Source organism: Oncorhynchus gorbuscha, linkage group LG03 (genome assembly GCF_021184085.1).
Source record: "Oncorhynchus gorbuscha isolate QuinsamMale2020 ecotype Even-year linkage group LG03, OgorEven_v1.0, whole genome shotgun sequence".
NCBI classification, from domain to species: Eukaryota; Metazoa; Chordata; class Actinopteri; order Salmoniformes; family Salmonidae; genus Oncorhynchus; species Oncorhynchus gorbuscha.
The window spans coordinates 36069504-36075503 of NC_060175.1; the positions used below are offsets into that span (position 1 = coordinate 36069504).

Consider the following 6000-nt stretch of genomic DNA (forward strand, 5'->3'; position numbering starts at 1 on the left):
AACTGTAACTGTATTTATAAGGCCCTATTTACATCAGCCGATGTTGCAAAGTGCTTATTGTCCTGCTGAAAGGTGACTTTATATCCCAGTGTCTGGTGGAAAGCAGACTGGTTTAGCTCTAGGATTTTGCCTGTGCTTAACTCCATTACACTTATTTTTTATCCTGAAAATCTCCCCAGTCCTTAACAATTACAAGCATACCCATAACATACCCACTATGCTTGAAAATATGGAGAGTGGTACTCAGTAACGTATTGTATTTGCCCAAAACACAACTTTTTGTATTCCGGACAAAATGTTAATTGCTTTGCCAATTTTCTTTGCAGTATTACTTTGGTGGAACTTTGCAAACTGTTGGAATATTTGTTCTGTCCTTTTCACTCTGTCAATTAGTTTAGTATTGTGGGGTAACTACAATGTTGTTGATCCATTCTCCGTTATCTCCGATCAACAAGGCAGGTCCTACAGGCCCTAATTTTGTCGCACCTTGACTACTGTGGTCAGGTGACACAAAAAAGGACTTAGGAAAATTGCAATTGGCTCAGAACAGGGCAGCACGGCTGGCCCTTGGATGTACACAGAGAGCTAATATTAATAATATGCATGTTAATCTCTCCTGGCTAAATGTGGAGGAAAAATTGACTTCATCACTACATGTAGTTATGAGAGGTATTGACATGTTGAATGCACCGAGCTGTCTGTCTGAACTACTGGCACACAACTCTAGGATTTTGCCTAGACATGTCACAAGAGGTCTCTTCACAGTCCCCAAGTCCAGAACAGACTATGGGAGGCGCACAGTACTACATAGAGCCATGACTACATGGAACTCTATTCCACATCAAGTAACTGATGCAAGCAGTAAAATGTGAAGAAACAAAAAACACCTTATGGAACAGCGGGGACTGTGAAGCAACACAAACATAGGCACAGACACATGCATACACACACACGATAACATACGCACTATACACACATACACATAGATTCAGTACTGTAGATATGTGGTAGTGGTGGAGTAGGGTTCTTACAATACATCTGTGAATGTTTTGTAATGTTTTTAAAATTGTATAAACTGCCTTAATTTTGTTGGACCCCAGGAAGAGTAGCTGAGCTAATGGGGATCCATAATAAATACAAATACCCACAAAGCCCTGAGACTGCTGGAGGTGGAGCCAGAGACTCCATCTCCAGGTAGTTTCTGCCATTCTCTGTAACATTACCAATCCTCTTCTGGTTCTCCTATGGACTACTAAGGGGTAGCAGAAGGTGGAGGTGAAGTTCAAACCAAAGAAAGGCTGTCCGACACCGAAGCCAAAGTCTCCCCTCCCCAATGGTGAGGAAGACTGTCAGGCCTCCCTGAGCACCCGCTGGTTCCCCAAGGAGCTCATCGAGAGGGACCCTTCCAGCTCCCCACCCCTCAAAGCCCGGCCCCAGCATTGGCTCTCTCCTCCCTGGGCCATGGGGAAGACTGCCACTGTCCCTGCTGCTCCGAGCCCAGCCTGACTGCTCGCTGGGCCACCACACAGGCTCCAGCCAAGCCCCACTGACGACTGAGCCAGCCGTCAGTTCCAAATGGCCGCCCTGGCCCGCTGCAAGAGCATTATTGCCAAGATGGCCGCCAAACTGGCTAGCTCGTCCCCCTCAAGACCCTCCCTCCCAAACCATGTAGTTCCAGGACCTGATGGCACTGGTGCTCCTGCGCATGGTCCTGTCAGGTTTGGAGCTAAGGCTAAGGAAGGCTGCAGGTACCTGGAAAGTCCTGGAAGCTGGTTTGGCATTCGTGGCCTCCAAGTCTTCTCTGGATCTGGGGACCCTGAGGGCCAGGTTTCTGGGGGCTAAAGCTCTGGCCTCCTGTCTGGCCTCCTCTGCGTCCTTGTCCTCCCAGTCTGCAACGGCCAGGAGAGGCAGGCCAGAAGACAGCAGCCTGAACAGGGACAGGACACAGTGAGGAGCCAGAACGAATGAAGATCATTCAAGAGGAGGTGGATGCTGTTGGACGGCCCAGACATATACTTTGAGGTCCTGAGGAGGGACCTGTGTGGTGATAGAGAGCAAAACTGTCTGTCTAAGCTGAGGAGTGGGGGGCACACAGGGAGGGTCCTGCAAGCCCAAGCCCACCTCTCTCGCTCTAACACTGACCAGGTAAGGAGAACGGCAGCACCCTGCTACAGCGCGAATGAAAATGGTTTTAGGGTGAATAGCAGTCCTCAGTTTAAACCGAACACTTTTCCCCTCCTCCCCCTTTCTCTGTTCTCTCCATATAGATGTGGAGGCAGTGCAGTCTCTGCTTCACTCCGCCTGGTTGGTGCAGTCTCTGCTTCACTCCGCCAACCTTAACAAAAGAACATAGACTACCCACCCCAACTCACGCCCTGACCAACCTAACACAAAGACATAAAAAAGGAACTAAGGTCAGAACGTGACACTCAGCTCCCATCATTCCTTCGACATCCCTATGGCACAACGAGAGGTAGGGGATGCTCCCCAGAGGTACACGCCAGAGGTGGGACCAAGTCACTTATTATAAGTCACAAGCAAGTCTCAAGTCGCAAGGTCAGAGGCTGAAGTCGAAAAAATAAAAAATAATTGTGCAGAAAAAATCTGCATAAACCCACTTGACTTGAGCCTACATGTCGCCTGCATTAACTTTACAAAAAATATTGTGATCAAAGGTCATGAAGTTTTGGCTACAGTCAACTCCAAGTTTCTGCAGTTGCTCTTCACCAACTTCATCCTGCAGCCATTGCCTGCTTGTGGGAGTCTCTATTGTCAATTAGGGTGTTTTTGTTTGAAACAGGAACCAACTTAGACGCAATTCATGTATACAGTTTCTATGTACGAATTAATGTCATATTTGAGGCTTTCACTCCCACCAATTGATTGTACAATGTATACACGTATATTTGCAGTTTGTGAGTGTGTGATATGGGAGTTGGAGACATGTTTATTTCTAAAGAACAACTTTTATAAACAATGGCAACACTGCCATGTTGCACTGAGCATTGCACATCAGTGTCTGATTTTGGCTGTCACAGATATACCACCCCCGACTTCACCCCTCAGCTTTTGTCTAGTCAGTTGCTTTTGCCTTACCACTCAAACGAGCACCTTCTCACCACGCTAACTCACTCAACCTGTGTTGATTGACAGTTTGCTGGTCCAATCAGAGGGAAGAGTGTACGTTTTACTTGCAAAACATTTTCCCAACTTCTGTTTGTAGCGTCCGGACCATTTGGGTTACAAACTAATATGACCCCACTATGGAAAGGGGAGAATCTCACAAAAATGATGGTGTTCTCTGTCTTGCTCTACAACCCCCACAACTATTACGGGGCTTGTCTGAAGGTACCGGTTAAAAAAATGAATGGACATGTGGAAGTAGTTTTTTGTGCCAACAAAAAAAGGTGTTCAATGTGTCCAAAAAACATAAATATTTTCACAGCTTTCTTATATCACCTAGATATAGGACAGACATTTCAAAACCTTATTCCTTATGGGGACTGTTTTTCCATTTATGAATGTGTTATTCAATGCGTTTCTTTGGGCTAGAGTATTAAAGGCCAAATTCAATATTTTATCAAATATTTGTTTATGTACCTACAGGGGTCCTAGAATTCTAAATCAAATAGCTAAATCATCCATGGTATGATCATCTTAAAACAATTCCATATGTTAGCTTAGTAGAGCCCACCCCCCAAAGGCTTAGACTTTGAGATGAATTATCTCTCTTCTATGTCGCTCTCTCTAAACCTTTAATAGTTTTCTCAACCTTGGATGCTACTTGTGAGTGACCTCTGTCTTTCCTTTGTATCAGCAGCACCCTATCAGCTGGCTGGTGCAGGAGATGGCTAATATTCAGAAGGAGCAGAAGGCTGTGAGCTGTGTGTCAGAGAAGGCCATGTGGTGGGACAGGAGGGGGGCCTTGAACACACAGATGGAGATAAGACTCACTCAGACTGGTGTGAAGGGAAGTACATCTGGGGTTGGTTGAAAAAGGATAAAGTAAAATAAGAGGGGTTCTGTTCAAAAACGTATGTTGAAGGAATGCTTATACTCTCGGTAAGATTGGTGGGTGGGTGGGTAAGAGAAATAATGTACAGTAGACGCAAAAAGGTGTGGCATAGATTACTACATATCTCTTTGTGGTTTATGGTGATGATGAGATCATTTTGGTATGTCCCTAAATATCTTTTTAGACTCTCTCACTCTCCTCAGAGGCTGCTGGAGGAGATGGAGGGGTTGCTGGGCTGCTGGCGGGGGCACCTCCTACCCCTGACCTGTGACCCTGAGCTGTCTGTCCAGGTCAAACGCCTTCAGAAGACCCTCACTGCCTGGGGGGCACTGGCATCAGAGGAAATGCTCAAAGTGCTTCTACATGCCTTATAGTGTACTGTATATCATAGATATCATATTTATCTCTAAAAACCCTTTTTACATATGCGGTTGTTACAAAGTGCTTTCACAGTAATCAAGACAAGACAAGCAAAACCAGAGGCACATTGGCTAGGAAAAACTTAAATAACTGTTATTTCAATCCTGTGTGTTCCAGGCTGTGCTGTCTGCCTCTCCCCTGCCCTCCCAGTCCCAGCTGGAGTGGTTAGCCCAGGGAGTGTTTGGACCTTCTGCAGACAACTGCGGCTGTACTGGCAGAGAGGCCCGACTCCACAAGGACATGTGGTGCTCATCTTGGACAGGATGGGAGTCTCTCACACTTGCACCCTACACTCAAATCGACTCTAATGTGCAAGATCAACGTACAAAGCGGAACAATGCACTTTCTTTGTGTAGAGGAGAGTTGAGGAAAGTCTACCGTGACATGAACACATTGCCTATAAGTGTGACTGCTGTGATAATGCCCAGTGAAATGTTTGTCTTGTCTTATCTTGCAGTACCTCCAGAATCTGTCATGGGAGAGCATCTCCTGCCTCAGGCCTCGCTCTCTCACCCACATGCCCTCTCTACACTCACTGCTTGGCCACTGTGCTCTAAGAGAGGTCAAACCACACACACACATTTGCCAATTGAAACGTTAATACAGAAAACGCTATTTTATTTAATAAAGATGAGTTGTTGACTACTTATGCATGCACTTCTCTCTCTTCTGGCCCTCAGTCTGACCAGGAATCTCCTGAATGGAGGTGTGGACCCCAAGCAGGTGTTCTACGTGCTCAACCTTGATGAAAACGTGTGGTTCACCAGTTGAGTACAGTACCAACAGCACTGTATCAGGGGGCTTTATTTGTCTTCTCTCTCTCTCTCTCTCTCTCTCTCTCTCTCTCTCTCTCTCTCTCTCTCTCTCTCTCTCTCTCTCTCTCTCTCTCTCTCTCTCTCTCTCTCTCTCTCTCTCTCTCTCTCTCTCTCTCTCTCTCTCTCTCTCTCTCTCTCTCTCTCTCTCTCTCTCTCTCTCTCTCTCTCTCTCTCTCTCTCTCTCTCATATTTCAGTTGAATACATTCAGTTGGACAACTGACTAGGTACCCTTTTTTATTTCTCATAGATGTGTGTGATTTTGCCTGTCTGTGTGTGATTTTGACATGTAGCCCATTGGTTCTGGGGAGCCTGTGGGATGTGATGGACTGAGACATTTAGAGCTTCAACAAGGCTCTGCTGGAGTCCTGGCTGTCTGCAGGTCCCAGGGCTCCACTCCTGGACCACATTTGGCAGCAAGTAGCCTAGTGGTTAGAGTGTTGGACCAGTAACCGAAAGATTGCTAGATCGAATCCCTGACCTGACAAGGTAAAAATCAGTTGTTCTGCCCCGAACAAGGCAGTTAACCCACTTCATCCAGAAGGCGAGGTCAGTACAGGTGCATCAAAGCTGGGACCGAGAGACTGAAAAACAGCTTCTATCTCAAGGCCATCAGACTGTTAAACAGCCACCACTAACATTGAGTGGCTGCTGCCAACACACTGTCATTGACACTGACCCAACTCCAGCCACTTTAATAATAGGAAATGGGAAATAATGGGAAATGATGTAAATATATCACTAGCCACTTT

General features: G+C 46.2%; 1 long non-coding RNA gene across 1 annotated transcript; it reads left to right on the forward strand.

Annotated features, from left to right (window-relative positions):
- Positions 1-3848: 3848 nt before the first annotated feature.
- Positions 3849-5291, forward strand: LOC124019864. Its single transcript, XR_006835859.1, has 3 exons — positions 3849-4390; positions 4553-4997; positions 5116-5291. It is a non-coding gene; the product is annotated as an uncharacterized LOC124019864 (long non-coding RNA).
- Positions 5292-6000: the final 709 nt, after the last annotated feature.